The sequence below is a fragment of the Dendrobates tinctorius genome, unplaced genomic scaffold, assembly GCF_039654945.1.
Source record: "Dendrobates tinctorius isolate UK_male_01 unplaced genomic scaffold, ASM3965494v1 ptg000041l, whole genome shotgun sequence".
NCBI classification, from domain to species: domain Eukaryota; kingdom Metazoa; phylum Chordata; class Amphibia; order Anura; family Dendrobatidae; genus Dendrobates; species Dendrobates tinctorius.
The window spans coordinates 3,574,918-3,596,283 of NW_027361709.1; the positions used below are offsets into that span (position 1 = coordinate 3,574,918).

The window sequence follows — 21,366 nt, forward strand, 5'->3', positions numbered from 1 at the left end:
ATCCCTCCAATTCTCTTTCTGAATCCCTTAAAATCTACCTTTCTGAAATCTAACCTTGACGTCTGAGTCTTCACAGGTCTTCCTCCTCTAGTTATCCAAAATTCTAAAATAGCATGGTCGCTACCTCCTAGGGTCCCAGCCACTTTTACCTCCTCAACCATTTCCTCCCTGTTTATAAGGATTAGATCCAAGGTAGCAGTTCCCCTTGTTTTCTCCCCTACCTTTTGGGAGATAACGTTGTCAGCAAGAGAGGATAAGAATTTCCTTGACCTGTTAGTTTTGCCTGAGAGAGATTCCCAACAAATGTCTGGATAGTTGAAATCTCCCATGACAACTATGTCTTATTTTTTGGAGAACTTGGCCATTTGATGCATAAAGAGTTCATCCATATCTTAAGCTTGCACAGGCGGCCTGTAGTAAATGCCTACAATGGTGTCCTTTCCATTGTTCTGTCCTTGTATTCTTACCCAAACAGTTTCCACAGAACTCCCAGTCTCTGAAGCTTGGATCTCTGTGCAGATATACGCGTTTCTAACATACAATGCGACACCCCCTCCTCGTTTATCAAGTCTGTTTCTTGCAAATAAGTTGTATCCTTCTAGTCTTGTATTCCAATCATGTGTATTGTCCCACCAAGTTTCAGTGATTCCAATGACATCATATTTCTTTTCCTGTGTTAGTAGTTCCAATTCTCCTTGTTTGTTGCCCATGCTTTGTGCATTAGTATAGAAACATTTTAGTTTGTGATTGGTTTCTCTTTCTCCAATATTTTTATTAATTAGATTCTTTCGTCTTTGTTCTTCCTTTCCACTTCTAATAGCAGAGTTCTCAGTAGCATGTGTCAGGTGTATGGCTTTTTCTGGTCTTTTGCTTCCCTTCCCATGTTGTTCTAGTTTAAAGCTCTCCTTACAAGTGTAGCAAGGCGACTTCCAAATACATGCTTTCCAGTCTTCGTAAGGTGCACCCCATCTCTAGCAAGTAGTCCATCGTATAAGTAGTTCACTCCGTGATCCAGAAATCCAAATCGTTGCTGACGGCACCATCGACGTAGCCAGTTGTTCACCTGCAGAATCTTATTCCACCTCCTTGTTCCATGGCCATCCACTGGGAGGATGGAAGAGAAGACCACCTGCGCTCCCAGTTCGTTCACTTTCTTGCCTAATTCTTCAAAGTCTCTGCAGATGGTTTCCAGGTCGTTTCTTGCGGTGCCATTTGTCCCCACATGTAGTAGCAGGAATGGGTAGTCATCTGTAGGTCTGAAGAGTCCTGATATCCTGTCAGACACATCTTTAATTTTTGCACCTGGAAGACAGCACATTTCTCTTGAAGTTATATCCGGTCTGCAGATAGCGGCCTCTGTTCCTCTCAACAGGGAATCCCCCATGACCACCACTCTCCGTTTCTTCTTCACAACATTTTTCTTTCTCCATCCAGGAGGACCCTGAAGGCGTACAAGGTTGCTGTTTGTTGGCAAAGTCTTATCCTGATGTATTTCTTCATCGTTTTCCTGCGTGAGAGCCTGGTACTGGTTCCTGAGCAGTATGGGTGCTGACTGCCTCCTGATCCTCCTGCTTCTCTGGGTCACATGTCTCCAATCCTCTGTTTCTTCAGGTGCACTTCGGATTTCTTCTCTTTCTGTAACATGAAGAGATAATTCTGCTCTGTCCAAGAACTCTTCACCTTCCTTAATGATCTTCAACGTAGCTAACCTCTCTTCCAGATTTTGCAACTTTTCCTCCAACAGGGACACAAGCTTGCATTTGTGGCATGTGAAGTTTGGCTTTTCCACTGGTAAATCTGTGAACATGTAGCAAGAAATGCAGCTCACCAAATGGCTCCTGGCCTCTTCCATATAGAGATTTCTTAAAAACGATGAAAGATGAGCCAAAATTCGGCGCACGGTTTTCCGATTTCCTCTTTTCAGCTGCAATGGCCAAAACCCAGTGATCGCTGAGCTCACGGAGACTCTTCACTTATCCCAGAAGGCACTGGGAATATGCAAATGATCTCCTCAAGACTCTTCCCCTTCTTCTCCATAAAGCTTGTCGGCAGAGGGAAGCATGAAGAGCTCTAACATGTCCTGGTAGATGGCTGCGCTGACTTTGGTCTTGATAAAACACAGTGGACCTACACCAGCAGATGACATGGCTCCCCAAACCATCACTGACGGTGGAGACTTCCTGACCTGTAAATCTGATGAATTGGCCGTTTTGTCTGCTGCAATCACCGCCAAGAAATGAGTCTTATAATGCACAACAAATATTCGGAGAATTATTATGCTATATTTGTAGGCTGGTGAAATAACCCTCCATCATCATCTACAGATTACCTAATATTGTGAATATCATGTAAGGAGAAAATCCTGACAACTCTTTATACTTATTGATTGATTTCATCCATGTAAGAAGTGGAGTGACAATGAATAAATCCATTACATTACTGAGTTACATCCTGTATTATACCCCAGAGCTGCACTCACTATTCTGCTGGTGCAGTCACTGTGTACATACATTACATTACTGATCCTGAGTTACCTCCTGTATTATAGTCCAGAGCTGCACTCACTATTCTGCTGGTGCAGTCACTGTGTACATACATTACATTACTGATCCTGAGTTACCTCCTGTATTATACTCCAGAGCTGCACTCACTATTCTGCTGGTGCAGTCACTGTGTACATACATTACATTACTGATCCTGAGTTACATCCTGTACTATACTCCAGAGCTGCACTCACTATTCTGCTGGTGCAGTCACTGTGTACATACATTACATTACTGATCCTGAGTTACATTCTGTATTATACCCCAGAGCTGCACACACTATTCTGCTGGTGCAGTCACTGTGTACATACATTACATTACTGATCCTGAGTTACATCCTGTATTATACTCCAGAGCTGCACTCACTATTCTGCTGGTGCAGTCACTGTGTACATACATTACATTACTGATCCTGAGTTACATCCTGTATTTTACTCCAGAGCTGCACTCACTATTCTGCTGGTGCAGTCACTGTGTACATACATTACATTACTGATCCTGAGTTACATCCTGTATTAGGCTGTGTGCACACGCTGCGGATTATGTGCGGATTAATCCGTGCGGATTTTGTAAAATCCGCAGGTGAAACCGCAGGTCAAAAGACCTGCGGTTTTACCTGCGGATTGCTCTGCGGTTTTGCCCTGCGGTTTTTCATCTCCTCAATGGAGGAGATGGCAAACCGCAGGAGAATCCGCAGAAAGAATTGACATGTCAATTCTTTCTGCGGATTGAAAACCGCAGATAATCCGCGCGGAAAATTCCGCACCGTCTGCACTGCGGTTTTTGATTCCCATAGGGAATCATGGTACTGTACACCGCAGCAAAAACTGCTGCGGGTCCGCAGCGGCCAAAACCGCTGCAGAACCGCAGCAAAATCCGCAGCGTGTGCACACAGCCTTATACTCCAGAGCTGCACTCACTATTCTGCTGGTGCAGTCACTGTGTACATACATTACATTACTGACCCTGAGTTACATCCTGTATTATACTCCAGAGCTGCACTCACTATTCTGCTGGTGCAGTCACTGTGTACATACATTACATTACTGATCCTGAGTTACATCCTGTATTATACCCCAGAGCTGCACTCACTATTCTGCTGGTGCAGTCACTGTGTACACACATTACATTACTGATCCTGAGTTACATCCTGTATTATACCCCAGAGCTGCACTCACTATTCTGCTGGTGCAGTCACTGTGTACATACATTACATTACTGATCCTGAGTTACATCCTGTATTATACCCCAGAGCTGCACTCACTATTCTGCTGGTGCAGTCACTGTGTACATACATTACATTACTGATCCTGAGTTACATCCTGTATTATACTCCAGAGCTGCACTCACTGTTCCTGAATGCTCTGATGTTGGGAGTGACGCTCCGCCGTCTTTCTCTCTTTCTCAGGGTTTCTTCGCCTCAGTAATGTCACCGCTCGTCTCTGACTTCTGTTTACAAACACAATTATAGAGAGTTTACTGGAGAGATGTCACATTCCCGTCCGCTGTCACCGCACGCCATCATCCTCTTCATGTCACATGGGAGCGAGACTACACACATCAGATGTGTGCTCAGAATGCATCCTCCAGTCACCTCCAGAGCTGCATTCATAATTTTCCATTTCTCCTGCTGGATCTCCAGCTACATAACTTCATATCTCTATCGATTATAATCTGATTATTCTGTATAAAACCTTCTCTGCTGAATTATGGGAACTGTACTCAGCACCCTGCTGACGGATTCCAGATGCTTTGGATGTGACTTGTGTATAATGCAAGGAGTAATTTAGGATCAGTAGCAATTCAGCAATGCAAATTATTTACAAAGTGACTCAACCTTTTAATGAAGCTATATGGATTCTGAATGCAGCTTTGGCTGTGACTGGAGTATAGGATTAGTATAACACAAATGGAGCAAAACTTTGACAAAGTGAGCATCTGATTGCAGCTTTGGGTGTCACCAAGTACCAGAAATGCTGCAATTTAGGATGAGTAAAATAAAAATAGATGCAGATTTAAAGATCCTGAATGCAGCTTTAGATGTGATGGGAGAAGAAGACAAGTATTTTATGCAGGTTTAAGGATACCGAACGCAGCTTTGGCTGTGATTATAGTATAAAACATGGTTTAAAGATATATAGCAGAGTATTCACAAAGTGTCTCAACCAGTTATGCAAAGTGAAGAATTCTGAATGCAGCTTTATATGTGATTAGAGCAGAAGACTCAACTTTTTAATGCAGATCCTGGGTGCAGATTTGGATGTGATTGGAGTCAAAAACATGTAACTCAGGATTGTTATAATGTAAGTAAAGAAAAGTTTTTATATTGCTACATCTACGAAGATTTAAGAATTCTGAAGGCAGCTTTGGATGTGACAGTAGTATAAAATATGCATATATAAAGCAAAAAATATAACAATATAAAGCAAAATATTCACAGAGTGGCTCAACTTGTGATGCAAAGTGAAGAATTCGGAATGCAGCTTCGGATGTGATTGGAGTATGGCATATTTTTACTGCAGATTAAAGAATACTGGATGCAGATTTGGATGTGAAAGGAGTATAAAAAACATTTTGCAACTCAGAATGAATACAAAGTACTGTAAGTAAAGACAAAATTCTAAATGCCTCTTTGGATGTGATCTGAGTACAAGACTCTACTTTTTACTGCAGGTTAAAGCATACCTGGGAAAGATTTGGATGCGACTTGTGTATAAATCATTATACAACTCAGGATAAGTATAAAATAAGTGAAGCAAAGCTTTTACAATGTGACGCACATCTGTATGAAGATTCTGAATGCAGCTCCGGATGTGACTATAGTATAAGATATAAAATAGCTCAAGATCAGTCCAAGATACGTAAAGCAAAGTATTCACAAATTGGTTCGACTTGTTATGCAAACTGAAGAATTCTGAATGCATCTTCGGATGTGATTGGAGTACAGCTTTTTTTTTTTTTATTGCAGAGTAACGCATACTGAATGCAGATTTGGATGTGAATGGAGTATAAAAACATTTTGTAACTCATAATGAATACAAGGTAAGTCAAGCAAAAATTCTAAGTGCAGCTTTAGATGTGAATGGAGAGTATAAAAACATTTCACAACTCAGGTTTATTACAAGGTAAGTAAAGCAAAACATTATCTGAACTATGAAGGTTTACAAATTCTAATTGCAGCTTTGGATGTGACTAGAGTATGACTCAACTTTTTCTGCAGTTTTAATCTGTGAAGTGCTGCAGGGAACATCCGCGTTCTCTCCTCCATGTATTGGTCGCAGGGACAGATAATATGGAGACTTCTCGAGGAGACGAGGATCAGCCGCAAGACGACAGACTGATATTTTATTTAGGAGAAAGCTGAGATTTATCTCGTCAGCGGCTTTTCTGGGAAACTTTCACGAGATCCGCGCCAGGCAGCACTTTCCTGGGTAAAGACGAGCGGCTCATTTTACTCTCCAGCCAAACGGCGTCTGTCATTCCTCGGCCAATAGTTTTTTGGCAACGACGCGGCAGTTACGGAGCGAAGATTAAACGCGCCATTGTCGGCTCCTCGCGCCGTTTGATGTTGTGGATTTCAGAACCTTTCATTAAAAATAAACCATAAGGAATAAAAGTGACGGGAAAAAAAAAAAAAAGATAATTATTCCGTGTGATGTCCGCGCCACAAAGAAATACAGAAAAATGCTGATTTTTAATTTTTTTTTTTACCCTATTTTACTAGAAATAATTAGGATCATCTGACGATTGTTTGTTCTCGCCGTATTGTGTTAATAAAGATGTTGATATTTAAAGGTTTCGCCGTGACCCTCAGAAGTTTAATGGAAGGGTCCTCAATGATGAGGAAGCTGGTATTTGTGGGTGACCCCCCGATGCTTGTGGGCGGTAAATAATGGATGAAAGGCGCTTACAATGTGTGCGGGTCACAGCTTAACGAGTCCGTCAGGGTGGTGCGGCCCCCGCTAAATACACCACAATTACTACATGGTCATTTATAAGACCCTGGATATACATCAATTTAAAGGGCTTGACCAGATTTATGTAAATAAAGATTAATATGGAGATTTAATGCCCTAGGAGTTTCAATTTCGCATCATTTTCAAGATCTAAGCTTGTTGTCAGTGAATAGAAGCAGCTGCTGTTGAGTTTAGCCTGCAAAGCATTTCTGTACTGTTCACGGCTACCATGATGCTGTCAGAGAAGCTACCGGCAGCCTCCACTAGAGGGAGCTCCCTCCAAAGAGATTCATACAGCTCCACACTAATTGTATAGTCTATGTGCGGTGAGCTCCCCCTTGTGGCGACTTCTGGAAGCCACGATTATGTCATTTATCAAGTCAGAAAATATATTATTATATATTATGAAATTAAGCAGCAAAATGTGGGCAATAAAGGGGTCGTTTGGATTTCTCTGTAGGAAATGGATTAAATTTGACAGTATGATTTCATGTATGAAGATAATATAAGTCAAAAGTGATGCACTCCTATAATGGAGGGGTGGTTCATGTATGCCCCTATCAGCTGTATAGCAAGAATGAGATCAGGGTGGGTTCCAGCTTATTAAAGGGGTTGTTTGCCATTTACATGCTTTTAATAAATGATCAGGTGTCACCACCTAGTGTTCCGAGGGTATAGGAATGTGCATGTCCACTTAATAAGCGGAGTGTTGGTGGACACACATGCTCAGTCACTCTCCTCGCAGGCAGCTCTCTGCATAATGATCCTCTGTTCACTGCAGGGCAGCTGATAAAAATGGATTTCTGCCTGCTTGTCAGGGAAGGAGTAGAACATCTGACTGCAATACAAGGCAACATAGGTGAGAAGAATTAACAATAGTGTCAGCTGCCAGAGGGGGAAGGAGACTGCTTCTGCCCAGAGCACAAAACAACAGCATCAAGGGCAACACATGGAAACAAAATATTATGAGAAGTATTACCATTCCCAGCCTGGCCTTTGCATCTTCCTTGTTCTATTGCCGTTCCTTCTGTGCTAGTCCGTGCTGTGTTGTTGCAGTAACCCTGAATGCCCTTCTCATGCCATCACCCAATGCTGCTGTGCACGGCCTGAGTATTCAAGTCGTAGTAGTGCACTCTGCTACCATGTGTTTTCCAGGCGTCAAGCCTCACTTTCCACTTAGTGCTGTTCCAGTCAGGCCTGATTATCTTCTGATCTGCTTATGATTGCTACAAACCAGCTTCTATGACCAAGCTCAGTTTCAGCTATTCCTGGGGTTGTCACGCCCTAAACTCTACGGTTCCGGTCTATTACTACTCTCCTGCAACAAGGTGCCATATTGTCTGTACGACTCTGCTGATTCTGTACTATCCACACATTCGTCTCTGCTGATCCACCTACCATCCTGCTTCCAGTTCTAATGGCTCTCGCTGTTCTAGGTGCCATTCCGCTGCACCAATGCCACCGGTCCGTGCTGCTCACTCCAACCTACTGCTTAGCTAAACCGCCCCACCAGGTGAGTCCATAACTAAAAGTGTACAGGTAATGCTAAAAACAAAATTATTACAGCCCGAGGAGAAAAGTAGTATAAAAAGGTGATCTTAAAAATAGAGAAATATAGGAAAAAGTTGCAGAACTTGTCATTAGTTACATCGATTAATAGTGTAAAAAAAAAAACGAGCATCACTGGAGAGGAGCAAATTTACTGAACTTCGAGTCGGGCAAATTGATTTATTCAGGCTGAATAAAATGGGTCTGGATCAAAACTGCCCCGAGGGGTTAAAAAAAAGTCATATTCACCTTTCCTCACCGGATCTAACGCTACCTCGGCAGGAGCTTCTTGGTCCTTTGCGTCGGATTCCTGTGTGATCGCACAAGTCAATAACACGACCAACGGAGGAAGAACAGAAAGCCAGTGTAGAGGACCGAGGAGGTGTGACGGTGCAAGGACGGGTGAGGAAAGGTTTTTTAATTATGGTATTTTAACTTTTTTTTTACTATAAAAAATTGCACAAAATTGTCAGCTGGTCCGTCGCTAATTGTAGGATTTGAGATAAACGAATGCAAAAAATGTTTGCTTTGACAATCAGAAATTTGGAGAAAGTTTGTAGCTAAATTGTCTTAGAATTGATTGGCTCTTCTTTGTCCAACACTAATGGCGTTGTAGGGGAAGTGGACTGACCTATGGACCTGTCTGCAGCAGGAAGATAAATGTACAATGTGCTTGATTGATGTGGACTGCTGTATATGAAGGTGGGAGACAACTGGAGATAGTAAAGGATGGTGAAGTACTGACTTTGGCCACTAGGGGGAGACCAAGGACCGCAGAAACAGAAGACAGTGTAATACTGTAGTTTGGCCACAAGATGGCAGCAGAGAACAGTGAGGAAAGGGCTTAACATCAGCTTAAGGCTATGAAAACGCAGAGCCATGGGGGACGGAGTTACAGGAACTCTAGAGGGGAATTCCCAGAGAGAGGGATATAAGAAGGGGAAGAGAGTTCCAGAAGTCAGTCAGTCCATGGAGACTAGCTCAGGAGAGGAGAAGACTGAAGGGAGAGACAGACCGAGAAGAAGCTCCAGAAGGGACCGAGAAGAGAGACGGTCAGGGGGTGGCCCTGACAAGAGAAGCCACAGGACAGAGGAAGCCTGGGGGTACCAGACGGACGGACTCGGATGGGTGAAGCACTGTGGTGGTAGGCCTAGGGCAGCCACAGTGAAAGAGCTGCGAGGGACGTCAATTAGGAAATAAGAAAGTGAAGGTTCCCGGGCCTGTGTGCGGAAGGTGTCAAGCAGCTGCTGTGTGGTGCTGCGGTCGTCGAGAGGACGGCCAATAAAGAGGACCTGTTGGACGCACACCTGTCTCTGTCTCAAGTCTGTTCGCGGCGGAAAGTGGACCACCGCCCAGTCGGCGCACGTACCTACGGCGTCCGGCAGAGTCCTGACCAGGAAAGGCGAGTGGCCGGATGCAGCAGTCTATGAGGACTTTACGTGTATCTCATACGGCGGGACGTCACGTACCGCACTCGCCTTCCTCCGCAGCTGAAAGAGCGGAGTCGCCTTTGCAGACAATTCCGCTGCTGGCTTTTCTTCGAATGTTCCTCGACGTGGGGAGAACGCTTGTGAATTTGCAAACATTTACTTAGTAAATGACTGTCTTCAAAAACACCTCAAATGGCTGCGAACATCTGTTTTCTCTCCCGCACTGGCACACAGTTTCGGATCTGCGCTGCCATGGCACCAACCATGACTGCCTACTCTTGCAAGCATCTGTTCTATTCTGCTGGAAGATGTGGGTGCGGACTCCGCCGGCCAAGGAAACGGGCGCTTCCTGGCTTTACTGATCTGCAAATTGATCCCTCAGTGCAGGATTGTATTAATTAGCAATGGAGGAATTAAAATGGGGCCGTACGGGCAAAATATGCGGAATAGAGTTTGGCCCTTTTAGAAAGAAAGACATGAAATCAATAGGCCACGTAGCTGATACATTCGTCTCCCTAGGGTGCAATCAGCATGGGTGCACCCCATACCGCTGCCTTTTCTGACTGGCACAAGTCTCATCATCCGCAGGAGATCAGATCCATCTTCCATCACACAGCCTGTAACACCGACACGACCATCAGATTTCAATCTCCTCCATATTTCCCCGGTAATGCGCCACTTTCTGCACTCGGTTATTTCCTCTTCTGCTTATCTTTAAAGAAAAATGCTAATGTAATGCATAAAGTCTGGAGAGTTGGAGGAAGTGAACGGAGCAATGACCGGAGGATGTGTACAGAAATGCAGATTATTACACCCTCCTCCTCCTACTGATGGTAGATGCTACGTAAATGTGAACCGTGCTTTAACCGCAGGAGAGAAAAATAGTAAAGGTGCATTCATGTGGAACTGATATGCCGGGGAAAAAACCTGCAATTGGAAAAAACACCAAATTGTGCATGTTTGCCACAATAAATACATTCCATGCCCTTAAAGGGATGAGCAGTTCGATCTGCTGTGAATCGAGTTTCCTAAAATTCTCGTCTCCCAGCGAATTCAAACAACTTCCCATTCGATTCAACAGGATCACAAAAAAAGAAAAGTAAAAATATGTCCAGCGCCATTTCACATATTACTGAAGCTTGCATCAGCCAGAGAGTGGGCTCATAAGTTCAGTGGCAGCCATGTGGGCCTCCCCTTAATGCCTTGCAGGTATTACATCACATGGCCTAGCGCAGCCAATCAGGAGGGAATATCAATGCAAGTATAAAAGATAGTGGACGGCCAAGTAACGTCATTTTAGGACTTTACATTGTAGGAATTGAAGGTCCTAATGCACAGCTTATTCCACAAAGGGATAGAAAAATACCTAAGATATACTACTGCAATGCTGAAGCAGATTGGGAATGGTAGTTTGTGTCTGTGAAAGTTAACAAAAAGATTCAAGTGATAGGAAAGTGCTGGACCTGCAGAGTTATAAGACTGTCAGTAGGGAGGTGCTGCAGAGTCAGTGTGACTATAAATAGGGAGGTGCTTGTGAAAAAAGAAGGTATCCAGCTCCGGAGATAAAATCCAAAATCTTTATTGAAACAAATTAAAAGGTAATAAGCTGCTAGATAACCAGTGTATACTGGAGGAAGGAATGTCCTAGATAACTGGACGCGTTTTGAACACGTGTAGTGCTCTTAGTCCTCAGTTTGGAAGGTGCTGCAGAGTCAGTGTGACTATAAATAGGGAGGTGCTGCAGCTGCAAAGCCAGTGTGACTGTGAATAGGGAGGTACTGTAGCTGCAGAGTCAGTGTGACTGTGAATATGGAGGTGCTGGACCTGCATAGTCAGTATGACTAAATAGTGAGGTGCTGTAGGTGCAGAGTCAATGTGACAATAAATAGGGAGGTGCTGGGCCTGCAGAGTTCGTGTGACTGTGAATAGGAAGATGCTCTAGCTGCAGAGTCAGTGTGATTGTGAATAGGGAAGTGCTGTAGCTGCAGAGTCAGTGTGATTGTGAATAGGGAAGTGCTGTAGCTGCAGAGTCAGTGTGACTATAAATAAGGAGGTGTTTGACCTGCAGAGTTAGGCCAGGTTCTCACTGCACTATGGCAGTTTGTTTAACGGACTGTGTTACACCACGGTTTAACGTGGTGTAACGCAGTCCCTTAACGCTGCCAAACACCACCATTATGTGGCGCATCGCGACGTATGCCTAAAGTGGCACGCGTTTGCAATGTGCCGTTAAGCACTGACGGAGCCTCGGACGCGGCCTGTAGTGTCTGAGACTCCGTCACAGCTAGTGCTGATGATTCATCAGTGCTAGCGGTATAGCATGTCACAGCTAGCACTGATGAATCATCAGTGCTAGCGGTATAGCATAACGCATATCGCGTTATGCTATAGCGTTAACACAGCCCGTTAATGCTATGCATTGATAGGGCTGGTTAACGCTATGTGAACCTAGCCTTAGTGTGACTGAATAGGGAGGTGCTGTAGCTGCAGAGTCAGTGGGACTCTGAATAGGGAGGTTCTGTAGCTACAGAGTCAGTGTGACTGTGAATATGGAGGTGCTGTAGCAGAAGAGTCAGTGTGAATGTTAATAGAGAGGTTCTGTATCTGAAGAGTCAGTGTGATTGTTAATAGAGAGGTTCTGTAGCTTCAGAGTCAGTGTGACTGTAAATTGATTAATTTGTGATATACTGCAGTAACATCACCTGATTAACAGTGTTTTTTTCATTTGTCCCACTTCACAAACAAGAAAGGCAGCACTATACCCCTCTGTCCTAATTTTTTGTGTCCTTAAAGAGTTCAGATGGAGTTCAATACAGTCCTAGGAGACCTCCAAGTGTTATACATGTATTTTCCAGGGACTTAGAGGCTTTGCATTATTGAGACTTGCATAATTTTTGGGGAGAAAATTTGGAATGTCTAAAGATCTGCTCTTGTTTTTTTTTTTTACTCAGGATCCTCTCTTCATCAGTGCACAGTTCCCTGGCTCCTAGTTTGTGTAAGGAGCAGTGCACTTCTGATGATTGACAGTTCGGGCAGGCGGCATGGCTGCATTACTGGTCCACACGTCACACTCTCCAAACTTGTAAGCAGAGACAGCTTTATATGAGAAAACTGCACTAACAGCGAGAGAAATGTGTCTATTATACTGGTGTCTCCAGAGAGGCAATTAGGAGTGAGGGTCTAGGAGCTCCTTATTCAACCCCTAGGGGGCGCATGTATGTCCATCCTGACACTAGGCACTGCCTGGCACCCAATGCCCCTCTCTTGTGTTTGGGGTGATTGGCTGCACTTGGCCAGCGGTTATTTATAGGGTACGTGCAGCCATGCACATTGCTTCTCCGCACCCCCACTAGCGTTTCAACGTTGCAGAGTTGGTAAAATGATTTTCTCTGATTTTCCAGCCTGAAATAAACAACAAACTCCGATCTGACGGCAAAAGAGAGGAGAGAAGCCGACTGCTCGCCTGTTTATAGAAAGCGTGACCTCCGCTGCCTTCCTGTTAACACTCTGCGGCTTGTGTTTGACCTGTGGGTCATTTTGAAGCATCCAGCGGCCCCGGCCGAGGTCTGAAATGCACTTGTGAAAGGGTTTTACTGTAAGATACAGCAGAAAATCTATTTTTTCCTTTTGTTCTGTTCTAGTTTCTCTTATAGAGAAATGGTAGAATTAAATTAAAATATTCTTTAGGCAAAGATACCAATTGGGGGCCTCTCAGGAGCCGCTGGACAAAAATCCCTCCTCAGAAAGTCCTCGTCACAGTATCACGATAGATATAATGTCAGATTGAAGGTAGTTACCACCCAACCTGGATGGGGCCCCTCTGTTTCTCTAGGGGCCCCTTTCAAAGTCTCCACCAACAGTTTGTAAGAAGTTACACACTTCACTTACAGGGATCTTGTGATTATAGGGGTCCGATCACTGGGACCCCACCAGTCCTAAGAAGAAAGGAACCCTAGAGCTGATTTTAAATTGTGTCCCCTTCTAAGCTTCCCTGCCCAGCGGTGCCCTTATTTATTCTCAGGATCCTGGGGATCTTTAAAGTTTAAGCTCTGCAGATCATAAAGTGATGTAAATCCTAACAGTATGCCACATTCCTTAATAGATATCTCTTTAAATCAGATCACAAATCAGATTAGTCCCTCCCCTGAGGAGCCATTAAAATGAGATGTGAACATTCAAGGCCTCTGATTGGCTCAGAACGCTCTTAAAACTGACATTTGCATATTTCTCACCATTCTTAGAGTTCAGTAATTTACGTTAGACCTGGGCTGAGAGAAAACCCTGCCCCTGAGGTGCATCACACTTTTTTTTCAAATGCCCTATTGGGTCATGTGAACATCATAGAAGTGAAAGAGGGGACATAATAGAGGAGAGTCACTAAGTACGACCACCTACCACTGTGGGAGACAGTCCACAACTATAAACCTGGAATATTCCAACTCTAAGGGCATGGCTGCTTTAACCCTTTCTCAAACCTTTCAATTAGGTGTATGGCCCATGGGCACTGAGACCATTGTCTGACTGGGGGCATCTTGCACCACTTCCAACAAACGATACCTAAATATTTACTCCCTTTAGATACTTTACTTTTTCTTAAACAATGTTTTTATTAAAGTTTTCAAGATAACAGAAATGTGAAACATACATTCATTGTCACGCCGTGCTCACCTGGGGGCGGGACCTCGGTCCCGACGTCATCTCTTCCGGAGCCGCGGTCACTCCGGGGGTCCCGTCGGGTGCGCATGCGCAGCTCTCGTCCCCGGGTCTCCTCCTACATGTCACGTTTGCGCTTGCGCGCTCCTGTCAGTGCTGTGTAGGGCTCGGTCCTCTCTATGGTAATGGAGGACCTGACCCGGAACCTGTAGTGGTCATGTGCTTTCTGGCTAGGTCCTGACCCGGAACCAGTAGTAGTCATGTGCTATATCAGACGACCTCCCCCTAGGGGAGGTGCCTGATTATTGTTGTGCTTCCTGGCTTGGTCTGCCGTGTCCCTGCCTGGCTGTGCGCTGTATTCAGGTCCCCTGCCTTGCACTCTGTTGTGCCTTTTGGCACACGCTCTGAATCTGCACTCTGCTTTGTACTCGGTTGTGCCTCCTGGCACACGCTCTGACCCTGTGCTCTGTCTCGTACTCGGTTGTGCCTCCTGGCACATGCTCTGACCCTGTACTCTGTCTCATACTCGGTTGTGCCTCCTGGCACACGCTCTTACCCTGTACTCTGTCTCATCCTCAGTTGTGCCTCCTGGCACACACTCTGATTCCGTGCTCTGTCTTATACTCAGTTGTGTCTCCTGGCACACACTCTGATTCCGTGCTCTGTCTTATACTCAGTTGTGCCTCCTGGCACACACTCGGACCCTGTGCTTTGTCTCATACTCTGTTGTGCCTCCTGGCACCTGCTCTGATCCTGTACTCAGTCTCTTACTCTGTTGTGCCTCATGGCACACGTACCAATCCTGCGCTCTGTCTTATGCTCAGTTGTGCCCTCTGGCACACACCCTGCTCCTGTACTCTGTTACACCTCCTGGCACACCTGCGGCCTGACTCAGTGCTCTGACGTGCTCCTCGCACGCATCCTGCTTCACTCACACCCGGACGTACGAAGTCTCTGTATACCACATGTTCCCGTGTCCACGCTTTACACGTTCCTGCAGACACACTCACCCACTCGTGTCTCCTGTGAGCCGGCAGCCTGGTGCCAGCAGTCGTGGTACCTCACCCCCTGGGGCTTGCCCCTGACACTCCCTGTATAGGGGGTGGTCTTTACTAGGTCAGCTCGCCCTGGGAGGGTTGGTGTCACGACCCAGAGGGTCCACTCCAGGAGTCGTCACATTCATATAGTGTGAGTCATTTCTATATGGCATTTAGAACATTGTATATCAATGCAATACAATATAGTATTTTTCAACATGTATCAAGAACAACGACACTTGAGATGAATGTAGTCAACAATAAACAAAACAACCAATAGGCAACTGTAGGAACACCGGCAGGCATCTGGAACTATGAAGTTCTTAAACACGATGCAAATGAAAGAAGAAAAAAAGGGTTCAGGATATAAAAGCATCTTCTATTTTAGATTTAAGTTCTATCCATTTATTCCATCTATCTCCAAATAGTTTTATCGATAGATTATTAATATAATGAATTTTTTCATATGTGTAATGTTTATCGACCAACATAATCAATGTAACAACATCAGGTGGTTGCATGTTGTTCCAACCTTTCGCTATTAGATACACAGCAGACATTAGAATATGAGCGACCAGAAATTTTTCTTTTTTAAACCTATAAATTCCAATGAGTAACAAGGCTAGAGCTGGGTATGGTTGGACACGCCAGTTACATATAATCGAGATTAGATGAAAAACCTTGAGCCAATATACTTTTAAGATAGGGCATCCCCAAAACACGTGAAGCAAGTCGGCTTGTGAACCACAACCGCGCCAGCATAGTCCAGATCCTCCCCCTCCAAAGTGTCTGAGTCTATTCGGAGTGAGATAGTATCTATGGACCAGCTTATAATGAGTCTCAAGAATATTCATACATTTTGTGGCTTTTGCCGCTATTTTAAATGATGTTGTCCATTGAGGAATTTGTATTTGTTTCTGTAGAGTGGTTTCCCACTTTTCAAAACATCCTTTATTGGAAAAGGTGTATTTGTTGGTTAGAATATTGTATAAAGGTTTTCAGAAACTCTTGTGGCTGGGAGGTGTGTTAATTAAAAAATTGTGAATAGTATGATTAATCATGACTACTCCACAAAAGTATTTCTTATAATTACTATACTCCTCTTTGAGCAGGAGATATGTCATGTACTCAGTATTGGGGACTCCAAACTTGGTTTTAACCAGTTCAAAAGGTATGACTCTATTATTGTCAAGTAAATCATCAACAAAAGTGATGGAGAATTTTGTCCAGCTGTCAAACAATGGTCTCAAAGAGATTCTGACAGGCGACAAAAAAGGAATTCTCAACTGTTTAGTCGAGTGAGGGTAGGCATTAAATTTCCTCCTGCACAGATGTGTCCAGCAAATTATTGAAGCCCTAAGTATTGGGTTCTCTATATTTGGAATCTCTTTCTTGCGCAAGAGAAAATAAGATATGTATAGTCAGAGGGGTATCTAGGCTTCCTGGCACCCGGGGCAAGAATTTGGTTCGGCGTCCCCCCCACTCCAAATCCCCCACACATTAACCCCATCCCCACTCATTAACCCCCATCCCCACTCCAAATCCCCCACACATTAAATAACTCCCATCCCCACTCCCAAATCCCCCCACACATTATGTACCCCCCATTCCAAATCCCCCACATATTAACCCCATCCCTACTCATTAACCCCCCCAAACAATAACTCCCATCCCTACTCATTAATTCCATCCCCACTCATTAACCCCCCCATCCATACTCCCAAATCCCCCAACACATTATGTACTCCCCCACTCCAAATCCCCCACTCATTAACCCCCCAGACATTAATTCCATCCCCACTCATTAACCCTCCACAAATTAATTCCATCCCCACACATTAACCCCCATCCCCACTCATTAACCCCATCCCCTTTACACCCACACAGTAACCCCCATCTCCACTCATTAACCCCCATCTCCACTCATTAACCCCCATCCCCACACATTAATCCCCATCCCCACATTAACTTCATCTCCACTCATTAACCCCCCCATACATTAACCCCATCACCACTCATTAACCCCATTGCCACACATTAACACCCCCCATCTTCGGTGGTTTCTTCAGCTCCACATTGGAGCACACTTACCACCAGTGCTGAGCGTTCGGTAGAGGCTAAATCCAAGTCGGCTAAAGGACCTCTGCTGACGTCATGCCCATGTGACCAGAAGGGGCGGCGCCTCTTCCTCCATAGAGCAGCAGAGCAGACAGGAGGAAGCTGCGGATGATTTAGCCTCAACCGTAATTGTACTGGCGTCTATACAGACGTCAGTACAATTGTTCCCTGGGAGCCGGCACGCGCACCTTCTCTGCGCCTGCTGTCAGCTTGACAGCTGACACAGAGAACCGCCGACTCTCAGGCCGGGGGGGCGGCAGAATGCAGCCGCCAGGGAGGACACTGCTGACCGCTGCATTCCGGCCCGGACTGCGCCCCCTGCCGGCTGCGCCCGGGGCAACTGCCCCGGTTGCCCCCCCCCTAGATACGCCCCTGTGTATAGTAGTGGCTCTTTGTTAGGCATCAGATTTCTCTCAATTTCTGGCCACCCCATCCCGGTCCGCCCCGTAAACCACATTTTTGTTATCTCAGCCATGGTGGCAAAATAGTATGCCTCTAGATCTGGGAGGGCTATCCCACCATTTTCTTTGGATTTGAGTAAGGTGTGTTTCCTCACTCTAGATTTTTGGTTATTCCATATAAATTTATTCATTTGATAGGTGAGTTTCTGTATAGACTGCTTTGAGAGAGGTAAAGGTACATTTCTATAGAAAAACAGTACCTTTGGGAGGCAGAACATTTTATACAGAACTATTCTACCCATCCAAGTGGCCGGGGTTTTTGACAGTTCTCCCAACTTGAGCTCGAGAGACCGTAAAAGACATTCAGTGTTCACTTCGCCCGTGTGTAAGATTACCTGTGAGCCATATTCCGAGATATGGGATCTTAGTACAGTCCTAATTAAAAGGGTATCTGTCTCTTAATTGTTGCTTAATGGGTGCTGGAATCAAAAGTGACAAAACATTAGTCTTCTTTATATTAAGCTTGTAATATGAAACCGATCCAAACAGATCTATGATGTCCCAAGTCTGTTTCAGAGAGGCGACAGGGTCTGTCAATGTGAGGATGATGTCGTCTGCATATAGATTTATTTTATGCTCTGAATCTCCCAGCCGTATACCCCGCACCCCATCCGACTCCCTTATCATTTGAGCCAGTGGCTCCAGACTCAGGATGAAAATAATTGGGGACAGGGGGCAACCCTGTCTTGTCCCATTTGTTATAAAGAATTTTTCAGACATGGTGCTATTGACCAGTACAGAGGCAGACAGCTGAGAATAAAGAGCCCGAATTCCCTTTATCATCTCCCCACCAAAACCCATCCTTTCAAGTACTGCGAAAGCATAAGCCCAATTGACACGTTCGAAAGCCTTCTCGGCATCAAGGGCTATAAACAGACTGGGAATTTTTTTCTTATTGCATAAATGTATATGGTGCAGAACGCTTCTAGAACTGTCAGAGGTTTGTCTATGTTTTACAAAACCCACCTGATCAGGGTGTATAAGGCAAGGAATAATATTCTGCACCCTCTCCGCTAATACTTTTGCATAAATTTTAATATCTGCATTCAGAAGGGATATGGGTCTGTAGTTTTCAATTTTTGTGGAGTCTTTGTCCGGCTTAGGAATTACCACTCTTGTGGCCCTCAGCATGTCTGCACTACACACACCTCTTGACTTTATGAAATTTAGAGTATTTGTTAGATATGGGACAAGGTCTTTTTGAAATGTTTTGTAATATTCTATTGGGAAACCGTCAGGGCCTGGAACTTTGTTACTTTTTAAATTATTGATACTTTACTTTTTTAACCTTTAGAATAAAAGTTCTGCAACTTTCTAATTTGCTTTGCATTTACAGCACGGGGAACAGCAGAGCTGGGTATTTCAGGTCAGCACTCGGAGTGTTGTGGACTTGCAAAGCTGGATATGCAGGTCAGCACTCGGAGTGTCGTGGAGTCGCAGAGCTCGATATGCTGGAGGGGTGCCTTAGAAAAGCAGAATCGAGAGTGTCGACAGGCAACTTGGAAAAGCAGAGCTGAGTATACAGACAAGTACTCTGGTACTGATAACACCTCCAGCTGCATATTATAACACAAAAACAAAAAGGGGGCACACCAAGTGGTGATTCACCCTATTGGAAAATCTACACCAACTCCATTAAGCATAGAGAACCAGGAGAAAAAGGAGTCACAAGTGATATGTGTAAAAAAGGTAGTACAAATTTTATTCAAGTTTATAAAATCACACAAAAAGTCACAATACTCAATATAGTCCCAGACAATACAGACAGGAAAATCGGAAGGAAACCTCCGCATAGTATACTTATCAGATGTGAGGGACAATTGATATTCCCATTAGCAATAGCACCCAAGAAAAGCCCATAGTGTAGCCAAGGATCCCCTTGATAAAGCGGCGTTGTGTGCCAGTGAAACGCGCGTCGGGGGCGGATATCTGGCGAGGAAACCTCCTCTTTGTGGTCATTCTATCCTGGTAAGCCTGCTGCTTACTTGTATTGGGGACTTCCCTTGTTATTACTATTGGCTATTAGTTTCCTTCACATTTTCCTGTCTGTATTGTCTGGGACTATATTGAGTATTGTGACTTTTTCTGTGATTTTATAAACTTGAATAAAATTTGTACTACCTTTTATACACATATCACTTGTGACTCCTTTTTCTCCTGGTTCTCAGGTACTCTGGTACTGCAGAGTCAGTGTGTGGACAGATATCTTGGACCAGTAGAGACATGATATAAAAAGGCACCTTGGTACAGCAGAGCTTAGTGTGCAGATACAGTAGGCACCTGGGTATAGCAGATCTGAGTGTGTTGAGTAGCAGAGAATAGTTTGTCAAGGGTCACAATTTGGAAGTTAGCAGAGCCCAATGCTTAAGCAGAGCCGAATTGGTCAAGTAGTATCAGGACATCGTAGACAGGATGTTGCACTAGCTCAGTACTCAGCTGGTGTGCTGCAGCCGCCCGGGCTGCCCTAAAAGGGGGCGGAGAGCTGTAACATCAGAGGTGCATGCTGGGTAAAACATTAATGCCTTCATTTAACGACAGCAAGCAGAGATATTGAAATGGTGAAAATAATAGGACTAAGTGTAAAAGAAAGTTGCAAACTCCCCATAGATTAAGTTTTATTATATATATGGGTATATATGGGACGCACGCTATACAGTCATCCATATTTGTCTTTTTTTTTCCTGGTAATGTTTTTTTTGTTGGACGCAGAGAGATTATTCCGGTTAGACCAAGTCCTCTGTAAACGAGCGGCTAATTTTATGCCCTCATCTTTGCTCGCCAAGCATATTATTAGAGGGATGGAAATAAACCGGGCTGTAAAGTGCTGCGAGATGCAATTTAGGGGTAAAGTAAAGGATATTAATAATCAGAAACACCTTTTCTTGCAGAATCAGCAGGCCGGATAATGAGTAATGAGAGTGGATTGTGTCCAGCAGGACGAGCTGCCGAATGTGGAGCTGGCGCAGATGCCCGGGATTCTGCCATATCTGTGCCCAGCTGTTCCTTTTCTCCATGCTGCGCCCCCTCCCTCGCTTCGCCAGGTACACATGAATTTTTTTGGGGGGGCATTAGTGACCTCATCTCTATTTAAACAACAAAAAAAAAAAGCCCAAACATTTCTCCGCTCCGCCGGTCTGTTGTCGCCCTCCCCACCCCATCAGCTTACAATTGTTGAAGGAGCTCGGGGATAATTACCTGCACAATGGCTCCTAATGATCTCGCTGGAGGAAGCGGCTTCTTCCATTCTCCAGTGTTTTTTTTTCTATGAGTGCAAAACATAGGCCGGGAATATAGGAAACACTTGGCGGGATAAGTGGGTGGATATTAATGTCAAGTGCGGCGCTCCTTCCTCCAGCCTGGAGTGGGCAGTGCACTTGTCAAGGTCGTTTGCAGGAGATGCTGACAGGTGCTCGTCCCCTCCGCCGCACCACCACCTGCATTACAGTCACTGGGGTACACAGGGCAGGCGGCCTGCCGACCTCAGCTGCCCACTACCCCACTGCAGACCACAAAACACGGATCAAGCAGAGCTGCTTAATTATTGCATGCAAAGCGTCCCAACGGGTTGTTTTACATAGGACTGCAAGAAAAAAAACCTGTGCTCATTCGTAGTAACTAAA

At 44.7% G+C, this 21,366-nt stretch overlaps 1 long non-coding RNA gene across 2 annotated transcripts in view; it reads right to left on the reverse strand.

Annotated features, from left to right (window-relative positions):
- Positions 1-21,066, reverse strand: part of LOC141088822 (uncharacterized) — a 39,191-nt gene extending 18,125 nt beyond the window's left edge. The window contains exons 1-2 of one of the 2 annotated variants that reach the window (XR_012232069.1): positions 7,479-7,858; positions 3,894-3,992 (exon numbers count right to left, since the gene is read on the reverse strand). This is a non-coding gene — a long non-coding RNA (uncharacterized lncRNA). Of the gene's footprint in view, positions 1-3,893; positions 3,993-7,478; positions 7,859-20,941 lie in introns of those variants that run through there. The other variant, XR_012232070.1, reaches the window with a different exon arrangement.
- Between the last annotated feature and the right edge of the window lie 300 nt (positions 21,067-21,366).